At 44.7% G+C, this 21,972-nt stretch overlaps 1 protein-coding gene across 1 annotated transcript in view; it reads left to right on the top strand.

Moving 5' to 3' along the window:
* Window positions 1-3,994: 3,994 nt before the first annotated feature.
* Window positions 3,995-21,972, top strand: part of KANK1 (KN motif and ankyrin repeat domains 1) — a 140,069-nt gene continuing 122,091 nt past the window's right edge. Inside the window, exon 1 of the mRNA XM_054177902.1 lies at window positions 3,995-4,116. The gene's annotated coding sequence lies outside the window, so the exon portion shown is untranslated. The remainder of the gene's footprint in view (window positions 4,117-21,972) is intronic.

Genomic DNA, 21,972 nt, shown 5'->3' with positions numbered 1-21,972 from the left:
CCAGCCTCCAAGACTGCTGATGGGACCCTCTGCACAATGGTCACATCAGCAGTGCTATGGCTCCTGAGTAAGCTGTGCCAGTTACTCAACATGAAACAGGTCTGAAGCATGGTGGGTGTAGATGGGGCCTGAGAGTCCATGAAAACTGAAGCATGGTGGGTGTAGATGGGGCCTCAGAGTCCATGAAAACTCCTTCTGCCTGAGCCTCTGCTCAGTGCACCAACTATGACACTGGACAGAATGGCTTAAGTCTTTTTTCCTAAAGTCTAAGCTGTGTGCATATAGGCTTTATCTGTATTGTGTGGAACCTAAAATCTCACAGAAAACTTTGCCAAAGCATACACAATGTTTATCTAGACCAGATCCAGATAATGGAAAATTACAGTGTGTTGTTTCTCTTCAAGCATTGCCTTTCCTTAGTTCTGGACATTCCACTTATGATTAACTACTCACGGACTCGGGGTATCTGGCTTTATGAACTAAGTGAACTGGTCTGGATTGTTTTTCCAAGGGTATGTTTGTTGATTTATTTTTTTTCCACTGTATATTTATGTGTCCCACTCTCCTATCCACCAGTAGAGGGCCCAAATAAGAAACACCTCAAGGAAGTGGAAAAGGACTACAAAGGGCACCTATTCTCTGTGCTGTGCTTTTTGCTGGTGCTTGGTAAAAAGTGAGACAAACTTGTTAACTCCCACAGCCCTAGGTGGAAGGTGAGGGCTGTGAGCTCTCTCTGAGAGTGACACAGCCAGTGGCAGTGCCCCAGCCAGGGCATGCCCAGCAGGGGAACAGCACCCCATACCTCACCACTCCCACCTGCAGAGGTGTAGGAACATAGCAGCATCCTCATCCTGTCTCCCTCTTTGAGGCTTTGCCTCGATTAGTTTAGACTGAAGCCAGTTTTCTCTCTTCGGTGCTTTAGAGGGAGTCTGTGGAAGGTGTTGCCTTTCTCAGTCTCTCCCATGTGCATATACCTGTGAGATCAGGGCAGATGGTGCAGCGAAGCAGGTACTTACGGTCCCTCCTCACTTGCTGCTCCTTTATATCCCCACTCTGTCATACTTGGCAGATTCCCAAGGTCATGGGTAGTTTGCCAGACAAGCCCTAAAGAGCTGAAGGGTGAACCGAGACCTGGTTGGTTTAACTGCACTATCAAAGAAAAATCCCTATCTACTGTATGTCCACACTGAAAGTCTTTTCCTGTCACTCTTATGCAGGTAACACAACAATTGACTTCTTTATTTAAGTTTACTTGTTTAAACTGTCAAGAGCTGGCAACTCCTGAAAGAAAAGATTAAGTGGGAGAAGTGGAAAGAGTCCTATCTGCTTGCTCTGTTCATTGCCATGGTCTGAAGTGCTTTCATTCTGTGTTTGTACAGTTTCTGGTACAACATGGTCCTGACCCAACTATTCGGATGAATAAGCTGATGCTAAGGAGCTATTTGCTGGCCTAAGTATACTTTCTTTGGGATTGTTAATATAAATAATGGTAAGTGAGGCTCACTGTTGTCTCAACTACTTCTTTCATCAGTTCCCCCCACTTTTTCTAAGGTCGGTAACTCAACCATAAAAAAATAGCCTCTGGAAGGAAAGTTAGCACTTTCAGGTTTAATAATTATTAGCAACTTAAAGAGCTGCATGGTCTGGTGAAAGATTTGGATTGCATGTATTTCTAAAAGTATCTACTTTTGAATCAAAATATACAAAAGCTTGCTTCCCCCCCCCAATAAAAGCTTAGTGGTTTGAGAGAGGGTTTGTATCAACATCTTTGGGGCCTTACTTGGAAGATTACTTGACGTGATTTAATCTCTAAAATGTTTTAATGGCTTCAGAGATTTCAGAAGAAATGCTGGAAATTATTTAGACAGAAATATCACCAAGCCTGTTACCTTTATATAGAAAGAGAAAACCCCACCATTTATTCTCTACCATCACTTGAGTGTGGTCCCCTGGGGAAAACAGATTTTCAGATTTCCCTCATAATCTCCTTGCTTAGTTCTGGAATCAATATTCATTGAGACAATTTTGGCTGCTGTCCATTTAGGAGCTTCAGGTATCATGTCAAAAAAGAAAAACAAAGTAAACCTGTAAATACATGGAGTTTCAGAATAATTACCCAGGGAATGGGTAATGGAAAGAAGGAAATGAGAAGGGTCAAGAGGTGCCAGTGTTTGACAGCACACTACAGGGAAAGTGAGAAAAAGTAAGAGAAAATGTCCATTTGCAATGTGAAGTAAATCAGAAGTGTCACATTGTGGGACCCCACATCCAAATCTGGAAAAGAAGACCAAACGTTACCACACTCCTGACTTTGCTGAGTTGCCTGCATCTTACTCCTGGCATGTGAATTCACTTGCTGACCTGTCTGTGTTGGAGAGGGACTGTCAGACTGAGCTGTGAAACCCTTCCTGGAGTCACCAGAAAGCCTCTGAAGCTTTTGCACCTGAGAACCTCAGTTCAGGAAAGATGTTGAGTTGCTGGAACGTGTCCAGAGAAGAGCAACAAAGTTGGTGAGGGGTTTGGAACACAAGCCCTATGAGGAGAGGCTGAGGGAGCTGGGGTTGATTAGCCTGGAGGAGAGGAGGCTCAGGGAAGACCTTAGTGCTGTCTACAACTACCTGAAGGGAGGTTGTAGCCAGGTGGGGGTTGGTCTCTTCTCCTAGGCAACCAGCACCAGAACAAGAGGACACAGTCTCAAGCTGCACCAGGGGAGGTTTAGGCTGGATGTTAGGAAGAAGTTCTTCACAGAGAGAGTGATTTGCCATTGGAATGGGCTGCCCAGGGAGGTGGTGGAGTCACCATCACTGGAGGTGTTTAGGAAGAGACTGGAAGGGGTGCTTGGTGCCCTGGTTTAGTTGATTAGATCGTGTTGGGTGATAGGTTGGACCCAATGATCTCAAAGGTCTCTTCTACCCTGGTTAATTCTAATTCTAATCTAGAACCCTCTGAGCAATAACGATAGCACCTGAAGAGCTGGAGGAGTACCCCAACTGAAGCAAGACACTCCAGACTTATAAAAGATGGGCTGCTGTATCTTTTGACAGGAGAAAAGGCTTTAGAGACGGCCTGTTCTGGCCAGTAAAGGTCAACACACAAGTTTTAAAACATGATTTCTCAACTGAGATTCACAAAGCAGTATAGAGGGACCTGCTGCAGTTTGCTCTTCTTCAAAAGTCTTGGCCAAGGGTGACATTCAGTCCCATGAAACAGAATAGCTGGCAGTGGATGGGCACATTTTTCCCGGGGCTCTAACACCGTGAGGGGGAAAAAAAAAATGCATTTCCTATGACAACATCCTGTAGGGAATCCCAGTCTCTTGGCACCGGCCAGTGCCAGCCTTGACCAGTTATCAGATCTGACCCAAACCCTGCCGTGGTCAAATGCTCCTTTAGTAGGCTTTGAGTCAGTCTCTCCAGCCCGAGCGCAGGGAAGATACCACCTAGAGAGGTTTTTCCAAGGATGATACATTTTCAGTGGCAGCCTCGACGGTAGCCCTGTTGCCCCAGAAAGGAGCTCCGGCACCCCGCTGCCCCAGGCTCCTCGGTGGAAGCTGGAGCATCGTCCTGGCCTCTGCCGCCAGCCCTCTCCCTCCGGCACATCTCCGGAGCTGCACGGGCGGGCAGTGCCGTGCGCCCCCAGAACTAGCCCCAAACCATCCGTCCTGCCGCGGCGGGGCAGGCGGGGTTTGCGTCCCTCCTGCCTTGCCGTGCGGAGGAGCTGCTTTGTTGGGGAGATGGGGGTTACTCTGCCGAAAGTGCAGGCCGGTTTACACTGTCAGAGAGAACGTGGTCGGGGGCTGCAGAGTTTGCAGCTTTACACTGCTTGGGAAGCGATGACCCTGCGTGAAGGAAAGGCCCTGCTGAGTGTGGGGGGCGCGGTAGGGCCGAGGGTGCCGGCAGGCAGGTTGGAAGCGCGCCTTGTTGATTTTGGGCAGCGCGCAGCCGCAGTGCAGGTCACCGGCGGGTACAAAGCGGCTACGAGAGGAGTTTGCGGGTTCCTGGCGGTGCAGGCTGCCGGGGAGACTGTGGTTTGTTGTGGGGTTGTCGAGTGCCCCAACACTATCACCACCTCGCCCTCGCCCCGGCCGGCGGTCGTGCCGGGGCTCCGAGCCCGGAGGTGAGCGGCGGGCGGGGGATGGGGACGGGACGAGACGGGGCGGGCGGGGGCGACGAGACTGTTGCCCCTCTCGCCGGGCAGAGTGGCGCGCCACAGGGTGTGGGGGTTGGGGGATGCTTTGAGTCGGTCCATCGTAGGGAGCGAGCGGTCTGCCATGGTGCTGCCCCACCAGCAGGAAAGAGGCGGTCCCAGTGGAGCAGGGTGCGACCACGTCGCCAAGGGTTGTTGGTACCGGTACCAGCTTCCCAATTGGAGTAAAAGTGTGTAACTGTGTCTGGCGGGGGGGGGGGGGGGGGGGGGGGGGGGGGGGGGGGGGGGTGGGGGGGGGCACGGATGAGTGCGTTCTGCTCAGCCCTGCATCCCACGCCTGCTTCAGAGCAGGGAAGGTATGCCGTAGCTATTCCGTTTACACTGTGCTGGTCAGAGCCGTGAGCTCCTAGAGCAGCCACGGTACGCCCACCGCAGCTTCCGTAGCTCCCTCGAACCTTCGGCGCCGACCGCCGCCTTCTTGTTCGTCCAGGGATGGAAGCGCGGCTGGACGGCGTAGGCAGCGCCGGTACTGAGGAAGGGAGCGGGGCTGGATACCTGCGTGTGGGGAATGGGTGGCATCCTCAGCGGTGCTTTCTGCAAACGGACTGTCTTGGGGGTAATCGAGCTTGTGAGCTGGCACTTCACATACAGCAGAAAAGAATTTTCTTTTGGATGAGGGGTGCGGGAGGAGGTCTTGGGCTCATGAGTATACCATAATTTTGGCTGCTCTTTATGGATCTCGAAAGACTCTTACAGACATCCTAAAGTGTTTGAAAAGTATAGTCTTTCCGAAACAACATTTTGGGGTCCAACAGCTTGATACATAGTTATGTGTATAGACTGATTGAGGCGTAATTACAAGCCACAGTAATGACAGTGACTTTCTTGTGACTTCTTTGGCCCTGGCTTTCACATAAGACTAAGCTAGGTTTAACTTTCTGGTGTCGGTGCTAAGGTCAGGTTTAGTGTGATTTTTGTTAAATAGAAGCTTTCAAACATAAAACTAGCAGCAGAGCCCATCTGGCAGTTCAGTAGCATACTTCACAGCCTTGGATCTTGACTAGCCAAGAAAGGTAACCATAACAATTTACTAATTAAAAATGTCGGCTGTATTTTACCCTTTTATTTCACCCCTTCTGGCAGGGTGACTGGATCTGATTAAAGGCTGTGTGAGTATGTGTTAGGAAGAAAGGGAAATAAGAGATAAGTGAGAGGAGGCTGATTGGGTTAATGTGAGGTTCAGAAAGGCTGAACTAATTTAATAAGTGCCTAAGGTGTACAAAGAAAGCCCTGACATTTTTGTTCAGATGAGGTTTCATGCCCTTGGGAATGCTGCTTAGGTCTCCAGGTCTGCAGTTAGTTTTTCAAAGAGAGCAGGTGCTACAGCAGGGCAGCAGTGGGGTGGGGTGGTAGCAATGGGGCTGCCCCCAACCCACCTGCAAGCAGTACCTTTGAAGTCTTTTCTGTCTCTCTTCTGGGAACACCAGCCTTGTTTTAGTGACTAAAAATGAGATCCTATCCCAGAACTGCCTGAACAGATGTGTCCTATTGCAGGGAAGCCTAGGTGCTACCTCCATCCCTTTTGAGCAAGGGAGGGTGCAGCTTTGGTGCGTAAGGCATAAGGGGAATTGAGTGTGGGAGCTTCTTGTGTGAGTGTCCCCCACACTGCTGCGTGTGAGGCAGCATGGGTCACGCTGTTGCTGGGGGAACATCTGTGACTTTGCTGACCATGTCCTTGGTGGGATTTGATTGTATGCTGAACTCTTGGTAGTTATTTTGTCTAGTGTCACAGCAAGGTGTTTTTTTTTTTCTTTTTTGTTTTAAATTTATTGTCAGAGTGCTAGCTAGATTATAATCAGCTCAGGTGTATGGTTCTTTAGTGGCAAACATGATATGGCTGTTAAATTAATTACTGATGGTCACTCTGGGGAATTTGGTGACAACTTAGTTACCACTGCAGCCTATATGGGATTACCCAGTGTTTTTGGTTTTATAATTTGTACACACCTGCTTTCTTTGGAGATCAGGTTTAACTTTAAAGTTGCACTGGGGAAGATGAGAATAAAACAGGGTCCTTAGACTGAAAACTAGATTCTTTTAGGTGGCTGATTAGTGGGTCTCTACAAATCCAGCTTCCTTGGGAAAACTGGCAGTATTTCTGATTAATGTGAGTGACTTTTGTATAAAATGAGCCTGTTCAGTTGCTCCACCTAAGTATCTTTGCTTTTTCTCTGGCAGTTTTCTCAGGCTTGCAAACTTCTGGTACAGCTGGTGGTCTCACTTTCAGCCTTGCCCTGTGATTCTAAATAATAGATGCTGAAAGGGAAATGAAAACATCTAAATGAAGAGTCTTTTTTTTCTGCAAATGATGCAGAACCAGGGTGAAGAGCTGAAGAAGCAGGCAGCTGATTGTGCTTTTAGTTACTAAAACATTAGCTGTTAATTGAAGACAGTTGCAGATTTTCTTGTGGTGTCAGCACCTAGTGTAGTGGTAGGTCATGGAGAAGAAGGGTTTTTTTCCTAGTCATTTAGCTAATGGAATTGGCTAATGAGCCATAGGAGAAGTGTCAGACATCACTGCTTGGACTGTCCGATTCACCTGAATTTGCCATTGTGCTCTAGAAAGGGAAGATACACAGAACATGCAAAGTGGCTTTAAAGCTTTGTGTGTCCATACATGCATGAGTATGAATTTTATCTAGATTTTGGTGAGCTGTGGCAAGATTAGAAGTGTTAAGCTAATCACTAAGCTATCATGTTACAATGGTGATGATGTTTGTGGGGAATTGCAACATGAAGCAACAAGAAGCAGCTTGCTAAAAGTTTTGATTCCACCTAACTTCTTAAAGATGGACTAAATGTAGCTTACAGATGGCTCAAAATACCAGCTGTATTTTTCCAGGATTTACTTGAAGTCGTTGTTTGATCTGTGTAAAGATATATAAAAGTCACAATATCTCTATACCTTATTTAAGCACCAAAATGAGTTTGTCTTGACTAGAGGCTCAGATTAATGACCAGACTTACGATGTGTTTGATTCTAGAGGGAAATTACTTATTTTAAGTATCCTAATAGTATCTGAGTATTTGAGTAATTGGTGGTGCTGGAAAAAATGCATTTAGGCATCTCATGGAGAATTGAGGAAACCACTTAGGCTTGTCAACTCCCAGCACTCCACGATTATTTCTTGCTGCCTTTATAGATATTTCTTATACAGGGGAAATTACAAGCAAATTTTATGGCTGTTCCCAGCTGTCAGAAGACTGGGACCTTGAAGGGAAGTAATAATGCATGTCAAAAATTAACAACCAGCATAATAGAGGAAATTTTTTTTTTTGGGTGGTTTATATATTTTATGCAGATTACTTCTAGTAGTGTTGTGCTGTGAATGACACTCTGAAGTTTAGCTAATTCTCTGACTCTGAACACTGCCTCTATATTTTACTTTGAGAAACTACCTGAAATCATGACAGCAGTGCTGAGACTTGTAGTTAAACCTGAATACTGGTTTAGCCTATATTTGTGTTTTTACCTTGCCACAGGTTCCCTGGCAAACTTCAAAATAGCAGGAACGTGTTGATGACGATGGTCACTTCTTCAGCTTTAAAGGTGTAGTTGCCTGTGATGAGGAAAAGAAGAAAGTACCTTTAATGTGCTGTAGTAAATAACAAAAATGCTTCCTGAGCTTTGCTAGTAATGAAAAGACTTCTGTCATTCAGGACAGATAGCAAGAGCGTCCAGTCTCACTCCCAGACTGTCTCAGATACCAGGCTCTTACCCCACTATTAAGCCCAATGACTAGTTTGGCTAAAACACAACTTAGAAGGCGTCATCTTGTTAGACTTAAAATTCTCACACAGGCTTCCCTTGGCAGTTAATGCCAAAATTTTGTCTTTCTCTGCTCAAAAAATGTGTTTCTGATTTCTAATTAGGACTGCCCTGGGGAAGGACAGCTGACAATTAAACATAAGTCATGAATCTGTGTTTTTGAATGTCCTTTTAATTCTTTAGAGTTGTGAGTAGATGGAAGAGCCTGTCAAGAACAGTTGGAGCTTAATTGTAAGCAATTTTGCCAGAGAGAGTTTGGCCCTTTTATAAGCTTGTTCAGTGTACAGCCTTCCTGTTGCACACAGGAGCCACAACTGGACTCAGGTATTTCCCCTGATGGGTTGGAGGTGGTAACTACATTTCCCTGAAACTAGGCATTTCCATAAAATGTTCTGATGAAGGTAATGGTGGGAGGGTGTTGGGCAGTGGGGAGTGTCCCAGCCTCCATGCTTTCCATTGCACAGTCTGTGCGAGCACTGGAGTGTTGCATGGCACGCAGAGCACAGGACAAAGAAATAGTACTGTGAGAAGAATCTTCTACCTGCACAACATGGGCTATTTCTCCAATGTCTCTACAACTGTGTATGCTGGGCACCTCTGACTTGGTTGGTGGTTGATTGTGGTTGATGTCCAGGTAGGTAGTGGTGTCTACTCGGGTCTCTTGAGCACCATACTTCCCTTGATGGATTGCTGGTCTGCTCTGGCTGCTTCAAGTACCAGGATGCCTCTCCTAACTGCAGGTCCCCTAAGTGTATGAAATGTTTACCTTCTGTCCCTTTCTCATTGACTGCAACTGCTGGTGCCACAGAGCTTTACAGGGGTTGCAGGTAGATCTGGGCCTGTCTGAACGCAATGAGTTCTCCTCTTGCACTTTTGCTGCCAACTGCTTTGTGATGGTGCTAATATTTATGTGGCTGTGGAACAAAATGGATCAGAGCACTGATCTGTCTGGAAACAAACCTGCTAAAATACTCCCCCTGGGTATTCTCTGTGTGCACAGTGTCCCGTGTGCTGTGCCAGTGTAGCAAGACAGGGTGAAAAGCCACTCAGTGGCACTACGGGGTTGTTTCAGGAAGCATGAAAATGTTGGTACTAAGGCTCCTAGGCAAGCTTGCGAGCTGTTGGAAGCCATGACCTGTTCTAAAATCTGGTCCATTAGGACTGTGCTGGTGAATGATGATCAGAAGCATTATGCTCTGTGAGTAGGATCAGGAAAGCTCCTTGCTTTGTATTTCATATTCATATATGCCACTGCCCGGCAACTTGTTTTGTCTCAAAGATAGAAGGGCTTAGTGTAAAACTATGATTTTTCCCTAAGTTATTCTGACTCTTTCAGTTAAAAAAACACACACAAAAAAAACCCCCAAACACCATGCCTGCAGCTGTTTGCCCTGGGAGTCTTCCCTAAAGAGAGACAATGTCAGAGGTTGAATGTGTTTGTTTAGGTGCATAAACATGGCTGTTCTTAGCGGGGCTCCTGTGACTGTTTTCATTCACTTCGTGAGCTGTTAAATGAGAAAAGGATGGGGCTCATTCCTGAGCTGCTTTGGAACATCTGTGTCAAAAAAAGCCCAAGGACCTCAGACAATAGTGAACCGTGCAAATTGTGCTCTTTTCATTGCTGTTTCAGCATCTGGAGATGCAGAAGAACTGTAAGAGTCCAAACTAATCTGGTTTGGACAGGGAAAGAAGCATGAGTGTTCTGTGTGACTGTTTGGTATTTCTTTTGGGAGAATTTGCCAAGATTTGTGTTGACTGAGGAAGAAATTCTTTCTATTCTATTCATAAAGAGAGCCTTCTGCTTCATTTTTGGCTCTGAAGTGTTTGAACATCAGAGTATAAAAAGTAACAAAGGACTGCCATGATGTTGATTATGAGACAAAAGTATGAAGACGTGACCCATGCGTAATTACTAAATGAAACAATATTGCAGGGTTTGTATCTGATTTCCAGACATCTGACAGCAGAGAAATAGGGAAAAATTGATAGTGCTTCTCTCTTTGGCAGTTTGGCAAAGGCAATCTAAGCTTTTGGGTTTTCTCACTAGTGCTTTGCTATTGACCCAGTTGATAGACAAGTATTGTTTCAACTCCTTCTCTTCAGCATCCTTGCAGTGTTAGTAGGTAGCTGTATTAAGACCTAATCCACTTTGCACTGCAGACCAGCTTTTGGAGGGCTGTACCAGACCCAAGCTTTGCTCTTTTTTGTATTTTTTAATGAGTGGGTGCACCTCAACAGATTCAGTTGTCTAGTTCAGCTGAATTTTTCTTCAGGGTAGAACTTAGCTGGGGTCAGTACTGCTGTGGTGGGGTTTTTTTGTTTGTTTGCTTAATGTTGGGGTTTTTGTGTTTTCAGGTGTGTGAGGGTGGTTTTTCACTCCAATTACTCAGACTAAGATGGACCTGCAGTTCTGCAGTAGCTAATTTCAATGCTCATTGTTTACATTTCAGATACCAAACCAGGCTGAAAATCATACTGGTCGTTCATTGTGACCTGTCATGTAGCTGAGGTGTGAGTGCACATCCCTTCAGGCTCTATTAGCATGAGTTAACTTTGTAATTGGGTTTCTGGGGCAAATGGGGACAGGAAGCAGAAGTAATTTGGCAGGCGAGGCTTAATTTTTTTGTTCTGTGCTGTGTAAGTGCACAGGAGAGCAGAAGTAAAAGATGAGTGCAGGATGACTGGAGAAATCCTAACAAAGTGGAGGAGAGTTGTCAAACCTGCATATGAACATTATGGGACATCATATGGCTATACTAAGGTGGGACTTTAAAGCTAGATCTAAGTAGGATTCTGTAGCTGCTGTGTTATTCAGTGTCCTTCACTTGCTCTCTTAAACCTGCTCTGGGTTCTCCAGCTTTCTGCCCATCTGGTAGTAGAAACTCCTTGTCTTTTAGAGTCTGGCAACTGATTGAAAAGCAGTTGTCACTCAGATTTGAAACCACATCACAAGGAAGTTGTTAACAGAAATATAAGTTCTGAAGTTACTTTAAATTGTACATAATCTCCAGTTTTTCATAAACAACCCAAAAAGCAGAAAGTCTCCTTTTTTAAAGTAATCACGGTTTTAGCCCTTGGACAGTTTTGCTGACAAGATAGCTTTGATATTAAGAAAACCCAACAAAACAAACCTGAAAACAACAGCCTGGCAGACAGTTAGGGGTCTTGAGCAGTGGTGTCAGGCTTGTTTCTTCTTTTATAAAGACCTTAAAAGTGGTCTGGCTCTTTTCAGGCGTTCATGTAGATTTACATGAGTAGGATTAGAATTAAGCTGCTTCATGGTATTTTCTTCAAAACCACACTTCACATTTTTCAGCAAACAACTTTGCTTTTAAAACAACAGTCTTTATCCCAGACTAAGTGTAAGAATTAACAAAAACCAACACAAGAAGAGATTTTTAGTTTAAGTTACATTCTTTCCTGACATGTGGTATTGAACTCATTCTTAAACTTTTAACTTGCTGTTTGTTTGTTTGTTTTGTGGTGGGTTTTGTTTGTTTGTTTTTGTTGGTGTTTTCTCTTTATGGTAGGGTCTTGAGAAATTTTCTTTCCTTAGATGAATTCTAGTCTTATTCTGGCATCCCTGGCCCTTTTCTCCATGTGTGCTTTACCAGCAGTCTTGCATAGCAAGTTGGTGATTTTTCCAGATGAGATAAAATCACCTGCAAGAAGACCATGGCACTGAATCTCTCTGAAACCAGGAGGTGCTGAAAATGTTGTAGGCATGATTAGCTGCAGTTTAGGTATCTTGGTATCTTGTCAGCATTGTTTAACTAGGCTGACAAACTTAATGCATACTTCTTTGTTCTTGCAGTGTGGTGGCCTGTTTTAGTCTTTCTTTTTTTTTTTCTCTAGTCGATAAGGGCTCTGATGTGTGTCTGCCTTGATTTGATCCTGATTCCATCTGTGATTTATCATTCAATCTTTATCATTCAGTCTTTATCTCTTACGTTTTTCTTGCAGGTTCACACCCCATCACTGCTGCTGCTTGTGGCTGGTGTCATGTTTTTAAGCAATGTGTGAGATTGGTCACATCAACAAAAATACTAGTGGCTGCTGGGAGCCTTCTCAGCTGGGGAAGTGTAAGGAAAACAAACCCTTCTTTGTGTTCATGCACACATCATGATTGTCACGAGTTGTGCAGTAGGCGTGCTAAGGAGATGCAGTCAGTGCTCACTCCTGCGAGACCCGGTGGTGGGAGGTGCCCGCGGGCTGCAGGCATGAGCCCCTCCGGGCTTGCTGCAGCACCCGCCGGAAAGGCAGTGTACATCACTGTCCCTGTGGCTGGACCCAGGTCTGTGAACTGAGAAAACGGTAGAAATAAAATGGAGTTCTTCAAAAGCCTTAAAAATAGCAGGTGACTGATTCATGATGTAAGGAATTGTTGGGTTTGGCTGAAGTAGACCCAGGGGGGGTTTCAGGTCTGTTTTTCTGTAGCAATTCTGTCTTCTGTTAGCCTGGGGGAAAAAAGGCTTGTGCTTCTACATGTGAATATCAGATCTCTGGCTCAGGAAGTGTGAAGTGCATGTGTTTGTTACTTTTAATGCCAGTACATTTTTCTTACCAGCAACTAGCCACAAACCTGGAGACCTGCAGATTGTTTCAGATTAAATTGATGACAGGTTTATTGCAAAGCTTTATGTAAAGTTTTGTTTTCACAATCATGACCAAGCGGGACAAGGAGGGACCCTTCTCTTGTTTGCAGTTAATTGGACTTGTAGCCCCTCCAAGGACTCCCCCTTAAAGGGAGTCTTGCAACTCTGGAGCAACTCCAGCTACCTCTTGGTCTTGTGTTATTTCCCGAATACCTGCTCCCATCCCTCTTCCTGGGCATCGAATCCCCTCCAGCTGGCCCCTGCTCCACATTGCTCACATTCCCAACCTCTGTGTATGCTGGCATGCCTGTGCCTGCACAGACATGAGATGAGGGAAGGCAGCTAGGCTGGTCTGCTCTGGACAGGAAACCACTACCGGTTGTGAAAGCAACCTGCCTGCTTCTGTCCTCCCCCAGTATCCATCAGAGCCCCCCTGCCCACATAGCTCACATTCCTGAGCTGAATTTCATTTGGGGTGGTGTTTTGCTTTGTAGGCTGTTACTGCTTGGTAAGGGAGTTTCCTTGTAACTACATCTTCATGTAAGGGCAGTGATTTGCATCCTCCAGTTTCAAGGACAGCTGAATACATCTCTTGCAGGTTCTGCATGATTCCAGATCTTTTGGGTGACTGCAGGTGAGTGAGGTGACAGGCATGCAGTGGGGAAGATAATGGGCCAGAGATTTGTATGTGTACAGTTTGAAGGAGTGTGGTGGAGCTCTGGTGGAGACACAGTGGGTGCTGTTGTCTCTTTGACTATTGTGCAGGGAGGAAGTTTCATTGTAATTTCAGTCAAAAGAGCTTTTATTTTATCCCTCTTCCTCCAGGCAACTTCTAATTTGCATCACAGAAAAAAAAGAGTCAGGGTTGTCTCCTTAGCAAGTTGTAGAAAATAGGATCTCTTCATATGTTTGAGTAAAAATGAGGTGATTTATGGGTTGCTTTATGTTTCCTGGTGCATTCAAGTACAGGTGTTAAATAGAACTGGTTAATACAGTATTGATGCAGGATCCAGTTATAAGCATTCTTCTGTCAGTGCTGAGAGAGACTTGTTACAAGGAGGAGGCATGGCTGGTGTTGCCCTGTAGAAGTAGTTACTGGGTATGTAAGGCTTTTTCTCCTATACATTCAGTCTTTAGAGACACTGGGCTGCTACTCCCCGTGTCTTCCTAGCACTCTACCACAGTCTTTGAGCACATCAAATATAGCAATAAAGAAGTGTATTCATGCACAGGTAGGAGCACAACAGTGCCAGCACTTAAGATTTTTCTGTCATCCAACAGCAATTTTGTATATGTATATTAAAGCTTAGTCAAATTGGCTTTGGTGGAGTTGGAGTATCTCGTCACTTTGATTTCAATATAAAAGTTGTCAAGCCACAAAGCTGCTCTGATATTCCTGATTTAAGTTTCCATAAATAGGTGTGTGATCACGGGAGGCTCTGCGAAATGTGACAAGTATCTCTGTACTGTACTTCAGAAGCAGTAGATACTATGAATGTGCCTTTTCTCTCTCCTTTTTTATAAATCATATGTTTGCTGAAACCAAGACTAGTACAGAGAATACAGGCAGTGCTGGAGTAAGGGATGGAAGTCTGTGTTCTTTATTGTCTCAAGATTCATGGTTCTGTGCTGCCGAGTTGTAATGCCAATGCTCTTGCTCTGAACAGAAAGCCTTTTGTGGCAGGCTAAACTTTGGAAAAGTGTTAAGGTCAAAGACAAGCATTTTCTTTTCCTTCCTTCCCTAAGTAAAAGCTCTGCTTGGACTGATGCTTGAGCAGTCAGGTTAAGCTGTCTTTTCCAGTGAGGTTTTTGTTGCCAAAACTGAGGTAAGCTCCAGATAAAACTTCACATGTGATGAGTTATCTAATTCCTTTAAGAATTGTATTCTCTTGAAATTAGTTACTCACATAAAAGCACTTGCTAAACCATGTCTAGACTGCAAAGACTTAGATTTGACTGTTAAAGTAACAGTGGTTTGCAGGTGAGGATTTAACTGCAGTGTATTATCCTGTCTTTTGCTAGAAAGAGATCTGCCTTAGCTTAGATGGTTTTGACTTGAATGCAGAAGTAAATTCAAGTCAGCTGAAATGTTACTTCCTACAACCTGCTTAGCCTGCAACACAGTGAGAGTCCACAGCAACATGGCTGAGTAGCTCATGGAGATGGGGTTTTCAGCACCATGTCCTGAGAAACTGAAGTAAATTTCATGCTGGTTTAGGAGAATAAGGAAAACAATTGTGGAGAGTTATCAGGAAACTTCTGACTGTACTGTGGAGATATGAGGCTTCTTAAAATATTCCTGATAGAGATAGTGGGTTTGATACTGGAGATTAAATTTGTTCAGTGTGCAGCTCTTCTTGGTCCACACTAGCCAGTCTGCCTCCTAAGCTGGTGACTTGATAGTCCCATCTGTGCCCATTGCCTCGTCTTGACCATTTAAGCCAGGTTGATTACCAGCTGCCTATTTATTAAGAAGGATTAGGGAAGGCCTGGATGTCTAGCACAGCTGGTTTCTCCCAGCTTTGAGCAAGATGCCAGAGTGGAGGTTGTTGGCATTGCCTGTGTGTCCCTTCTGGGAGATGTTCAGGACAGCTTTTGCTGTGGTATGAAGAAGCATGATGTAACTCCTGGCTTCTGGTAGTTGTATCTTGTGGCCTTGAATGTTTGCCCAGACGTGTCTGTGAAGCATCTTGGCTGTTCTCATGCTTTTGCCGTTCCTCTGTCTCAGCTCTCTGGACTCCTTTTATTTCCTGTAACTTTTCTATCTAGCACATGCTTTATTCACTGCCTGTCAAGTTGTGCCTGCTCCTCCTCTTTCACCCTGTCCCTGAATGCTCACTCTGTTTATTCAGAGTTTCTTAGACAATACAGAAAAGGGGGATAATAAGAATAAAATGGAAGAAGTAGAAGGAATGAAAGAGCTGTCCCTCACTGAATTCAGGGTCCTCTGTCTAACCTGACAAGTAAAGCTTTTTCTTGGAAAGCCATCCTTTCCTTTGCATTTTCAGGTTGTTATGAAATTACTGCTAGTTTTGAACTTTGTCTAAAGAGGTTATTGCAGAAGCTGTGCAATTCCTTTTCTCTTTGTTGCAAGTGTGTCTGTGGGAAGACATTGCTGCCTCTGACTGTAACAGCAGTGTGTGACTACTGCAGCTTTACAGGCTACTGCTGTGTGACAAAATGTTCTACTTCGGAAATGGAAAAAATAGACATACTGGGCTATTTTGGTACCAAGTTCAAGCCCTAGCATTGCAAAGAAAACGTCTAATAAATCTAATAAAAGCTACACATACTATCTCATGGAAGTTCATAGAGAGGAAGCCTTTTCCTGTCGAGGAATGTTGGCCTGAACCTTGTCTTGTCCACACATACTTAAGAACTTGCCTTTTTGTTATCTTCTCAGAAACAGAGTGAAATCCAGCCTGAGATAAACCATATAGTGGCCAGGGGTCACAACATGCAAATGTGCTGAGGTGCCACAGGTGCTTTCATGAGTACTCTCCAGCCTTGGTTGATTGCAGCAGGATAGTGTGGGCTGTGGGCTAGCCCCATCACTGCCCTTTGCCTTCAGCCACTAGTCATCTCTCGAGCTCTTCCTGCTTTAGGTAGGAATCTAGTATTTTCTTAACCATGAACACTCTTCTAGCCTCATTTACACATGGGTTTTTGAACTAACCTTTTGATTTCCTTTTGCTGTTAACCGGTTAATTGACAGCTGGTCACTACAGGGGTGTCTACATTCAGGTTGAGAAATAGCCACATTTTTGTTGTACCTTCCTTTATGAATGATGCTTTGTTACTGTGGAAAAGCACTGTTGTGTTCCATGAATGTCTTATAATTTTTCTTGGATGGCTGTATTGAGATGAAGTTAGATGACATGAATGATGGTCAGTACCAATATTGAAGTTAATGATGGAGTTTCAGGCAAAGAAAGCTTATAGTTTTATTTCTTATAACAAAAAAGGGATATTTGTCTTGTTAGACTGAGATGCTGAGCTAATGTAGGACAAGTCCACTAGCTCTGTCGATTTCCTTAACTGTATCTTGACATTTTCATTTTAAGTCATAGTTTAATTTATGTCTGAGGGGAAGAGGCTGCTTACTTCCACCTTGCAGGCTATCCAAAGTGACAGAAATAGCATCAGAGGCTGGATGTTTTAGATGTAGACACATTTCTCTTCTGTGTGGCTCTGGCATTTATCAATCTTGTTCATGATGGAACTTGCAGATCACTGAGATTTTAACTCTTGACCTAATGCCATGTGAGTGTTTCCCTCTGCTGTTGGCTGGTTTACTCAGTTCCCTGTTTGGTCAGCAGCTGGGGAGCTGTGGGGGAGCTTGGCCACAGATGGGCTGGCCCTGGCTCTGTGGTGAACAGGGCTGGCTTGTTGCTGGTATCAGACTTGTCTGCCAACTGATGTGACTGGCAGGCTTAGCAGGAGGCTGCAGAGTTAAAATGCTATCAGTGCTCTCAGCCCACCGGCAGGGCTGTGTGGCAAAGTCTGTCAGGCTTACAGGGGCGAATGGTGATATGGGTGCAAGCCTTGCACTAGGGAAGGAAGGCAGGCTGAGCCTGTGGTGGAGGCTGCCCAGCAGAGAGCCCTCCTGTCCTTGTACCTGTGTTTGCCTGAAGTGTAATTGTAAGCAGCGATTTCCTGCTTTCTTCTTTGTACATCTTTGTTCCCTGTTCCTTTTAACCCTGATTTTTTTCCCTTCAAGTTGCTTGTTACTTATAATTCCTAATTCCAGTTTAATGACTTTTTGTGTCTGGGATTGTACATTATTTGCATCACAAGAGAGCCCCATGAGAGACTTGGAGTAATGACAGCTTTGGATCTTGCGTTAGGCAGTTCAAAGTGCTAGGCATGAGTTTTATCGAGTTGATCCCTTTGTGCTGCTAAGTTTGAAGATACTGACCCAGATGGATCTAGGCAGGTGGCACGTTAAGCAGCATATCTGAGAGCTGCCTGGCCACTACAACTTGTTTTCATGAAAAGATAATACAAGAGTCATAAGTCTGCCACAAAGAGAAGTTTCAGATGTTCAGTTTCATGCTACCAGTAGTAAAAATAAGTTAATAGACATTAAGAGTGTCTCAGTGGTTAGACAGCAACTTCTTTTTGGTTTTATTATGGCCTGTTCATACAATAAGATAGTAGAATCAATTTCTCAAAGCCTGCTAATAAACACATCCATTAAAATGAGGATGTAGACTGGAAGAAACTACCTAGTTCTGTGGACTGTCTCTCAACACCTTGAATTAAAAATGTTTTTAATTAAGAGTTCATCATAACAGAACTATCTACCAAGTTGCGTTCCTAATCCACTTTCCCCAAGCTACATTTCTTTTTAGTTGCCAAATGCTGTATTTATAGTAGAAACACAAAAAGATAGGAATGTATGTGAGAGAATACCAGAGAGGACGCTGAGAGTCTGCAAGCATACTTTGCTAGATGTGTTTGGTTTGGATTTGGTGGTTTTGGGTTTGTTTTGTTTTATGGTTTGTTTTTTTTTAAGCTTGCAAGTAAGTGCATGGGTGCTTTGTTTTAAACGGGACAAAAGGAGATGGCTATTAAACCTCAGCTCTGCCTTCACTTTTCCCATCTGCTGTCTCAGATCTTTGTTAAGCTCACTTCTTGTTCTCTTACTCAGCTCAGGCCCAAAGGTCATGAAGGGGTCATTGCATTTGGGAATCTGTCAGTGTGTAAGCATCCTTGGGAGAGCAAAGAAAAAACCCAAAGAAACGAACAAAACCCACCACCGACCAAACCCCATCTCCTTTCACCCCTAGGTAGTAGTCCGTCCAACTGGTTTTGCTATGGTTCTGTCTTGTTGAAGTGTCCTGACAGCGGTTTTACTGTTCGTGACTTTTGATGGATCTCTGTTCTGTCATCTTGCATCAGGTTGCAGGAGAAGGAATTGCTTCTCCAGCACAAACTTCTCACACGCTGTGAATGCAACTGGACCATTTGCTCCCCTCCCACCACCTAAATCTTTCTGGCTCTGTGGGATTTAGTGCCAGCTTACAGTGCAAGGGCGACAGCTGGTTGGTGTCCAAAGTCCATTGTGTTGTTTCAACTTGAATCAGGAAATGATTTGTCAGAAGATCAAAGTGCTCTTGGGTGAATTAACTTTTTTCCCCCCTCCAAAGCATGGGTTTGACACAAATGTAAATATTGTCTATTATTTATTTATAGGAACTACCAGTGCTCTTGACAGTTTTGCTGCTGTTGTTCTGCTGTCAGCCAAACCATACTGGGATTGGCAAGACTAATTTCATAGAGCAGTCTGCATGGATTGTTAGTTGTCACATTTGGCAATAAGACTACATGTGCCAGTAGCTGCATGCAGAGGGGCAGGAGAATGTCTTTTAGCTTATTTCCTGATGCAATACTTAAACCAGAAAACAAGCTTCCAGTGTTTGCAGTGATTTGTCTTTACTACTTCTGCCTCCAGTTTTCAAAGAGAGCTGCATGTCACTTGGCACTGCCTTGGCCTTTGGAGGCTTTGCAAGACTACAAAGTTTTGACTTCACCCCTGCACTATTGTTGGGCTTGTTGCAATGGCAGGACAGAGGAGCACTCATTATGCCATGCAGATCCCTGCACAAGACTTTGTAGTGTGAGTGTGTGTTTGTGCTTGTAAATATTTTGTTGAAAATACTGCACCATGGGAAAGGAGTTAGAGAAAGGGTGAGATCCTGTGCCTGGGATTCCCTCTTTCCCTGAGAGGCAGGAATGCTGTCACTGGAAGGGTGAATGTGTGCATGAAGCATGAGCTGCAGGCACAGAGCAAGGTGGTCTTTGGTTATAGGCTGTGTGCTGTGAGGAAATGAAGCTGAATCAGATAGTCTTGGTGCCTGGGAGGAAGAACTGGTGGATCAAGGTGGAAGGCAATGAGGTATAGGTTGGGTAACATCTTTTAGCAGCTGTTACAGGAAAGCTTGCTGGAGGGTGCTACCTTTTGTCCATACCTGGACATAGCTGTGGATAACTATTCAAAACAGCAGTGCTGGTACTTATGAAGGACAGACACATTGTCTTCAGTGTGTAGGAAAGAGAGTGGTTATTTATTCTTTTTTTCCTTTAAAAGACATATTTCATTTGGGTGAAATACACCCAAAATAAAAGTACCTTGTTTTTTTTTCTCCAGTTTCTGATTTGAAGCACCATGTTTGTCAGCTACCCTAAAGTAGAATAGAATAAACCAGGTTGGCAGAGACCTTCAAGATCACCATGTCCAACCCATCATCCAGCACCATTTAATCAACTAAACCGTCACACCACGCACCCCATCAAGTCTCCTAAACACCTCCAGTGATGGCAACTCCACCACCTACCCAGGCAGCCCATTCCAATGGGCAATCACTCTCTCTATGAAGAATTTCTTCCTAACATCCAGTCTAACCCTCCCCTGGTGCAGCTGGAGACTGTGTCCTCTTGTTCTGGTGCTGGTTCCCTGAGAGAAGAGACCAGCCCCCACCTGGCTACAACTTCCCTTCAGGTAATTGGAGACAGCAATAAGCACTCCCCTGAGCCTCCTCTTCTCCAGGCTAAGCAACCCCAGCTCCCTCAGCCTCTCCTCACAGGGCTTATGCTCCAAACCCCTCACCAGCTTTGTTGCCCTTCTCTGGACATGCTCCAGCAACATCAACACCTGCCCCCAGCTTGGTGTCATCTGCAAATTTACTGATGATGGTCTCCATCCCTTCATCCAGATCATCAGTAAAGATATTAAAGAGCGTGGGGCCCAGCACTGATCCTTGGGGGACACCACTGGTGACATGCCCCATTTGGGCAAGAGGGCCAGATCCTGTTCTCCAGGAGTAAATGGGTGGTAGACTGCATGGTGGTCCAGCTGTCTACCATCTGTTGGTATCTATGCATTATCTGCAGTGGGCACAGCCTTTCCTTAACAGAGCACAACTTCCTGATTCACAGTTTTTAGTCTCTTCATATGTGGAAGGCTGGGATGGCAGCAAGACCATTGGCCTGCTCTGCTGCCTACAGAGCTTTTAATGCTGAGAATTGCTTGTGCTGTGGGGCTGCATAGTTGCAAGCAGGAGGGGCTTGTGCTCTGGTGAAAGATTGCTGGTATGTGGTAAACTTTGAGCTATTGAGTTAGTATTTGTCTGGTACACCTGAGGGCAAAGCTGTAAGGAACGGATAGTGTCAGGATGCCTGACTGATAGAGCAGAGTTGATTGAGGCGCACAGAAAAGGCTTGAAGTGAGCTGTTAATCAGTAACACCTGAGGCATCTCCTGCAACACCTTGCAACACCAAGTAGGAATGTGCATAAGTGCATTTATTCCAAGCAGGGAAGGAAGCATTTTTACACTCAAAAAAGCATTTTACTGCTTTTGGGAAGGACCAACAAGGTTTAGTAGAAAATGTGTCCCTATGCATTTTGTTCTATCCTACTCTTCAGATCTGGTAGTATTGGTCTGAAATGTTTAGTAATTGCCAGGACAACAGCTGTGTAATTCCTGTTTACCCAGTCTAGGTTCTGGCCAGCTGCATTCCTGGTCCAGACTATCTGCATCTTCAAGATCCTCTGGCCGACCACTTCCAGATTTCCTGTCCAAAGAAGGGCTTGAATCCTGTTACCTCCAAAGAAAGGAGTTTGTACAAGGGAACTGATTAACCTACAATGGTGTACCCCACAGTGGAGGATTGATGCTTTACAAAGGAAAAATAAACCAAAACAGTGTTCACGTTGTTTGCCCTGAGCAAAATCTGGTTGCTTTAGGAAAAGTGTCAGATCTTTGACATTTCCATTCTTTTGCTGTTGACACTGAAGTGCACACCTGAGATTGAACTGCAGTTATCTCCAGATTGAAACCAAGTAGAGCATTCCTGTTTCTCAGATTTCAGTGAAGACTGCATGCTATATGTAAGGCCTGAAAGTATATTCTTTCTTTTGTTTGTTTTGTTGTTGGGGGGGTTGGTTGGTTGGTTTGTTCTGGTTTGGGGGTTTCTTTCCTTGTTGGTTTGGTTTTATCCAAGGTAGAATTTATAGCTGAGATTGCTGGGTAGTTTCAGGGTGGGGACAAGGGGATGAAAAATGGTCGTGAGGAAACACAGCTGGCTAGGCTGCACATCTGCTGTGCACTCAACATGAACTGTGTAAAATCTTTTCATTGCCTGTGTTTGTTGTTTGTCCATTTGGCTTATTGCCCACTGTACCTATGCAGTGTCATGAGGTGGTCTTGGTGCTCCCTCTTTGCCCTGAGTAGAAGTAGTTAGTGAAGAGAAAAAGCATTGAGAGCATTTAAAAATAACTGGAAATGCATGGTGAGATTTGAGCTCTTTTGGGTGTTGCGCAGTTTTACAGCTTGTCCAGCCTAACAAACAAACAAAAAACCCCCACCCACCCAACAACAAAAATTCAATTCTTTGTC

This window comes from Dryobates pubescens, chromosome Z (genome assembly GCF_014839835.1).
Source record: "Dryobates pubescens isolate bDryPub1 chromosome Z, bDryPub1.pri, whole genome shotgun sequence".
NCBI classification, from domain to species: Eukaryota; Metazoa; Chordata; class Aves; order Piciformes; family Picidae; genus Dryobates; species Dryobates pubescens.
The sequence above is the reverse complement of the archived record's forward strand: the minus strand, read 5'-3'. Positions and strand labels throughout refer to the sequence as shown.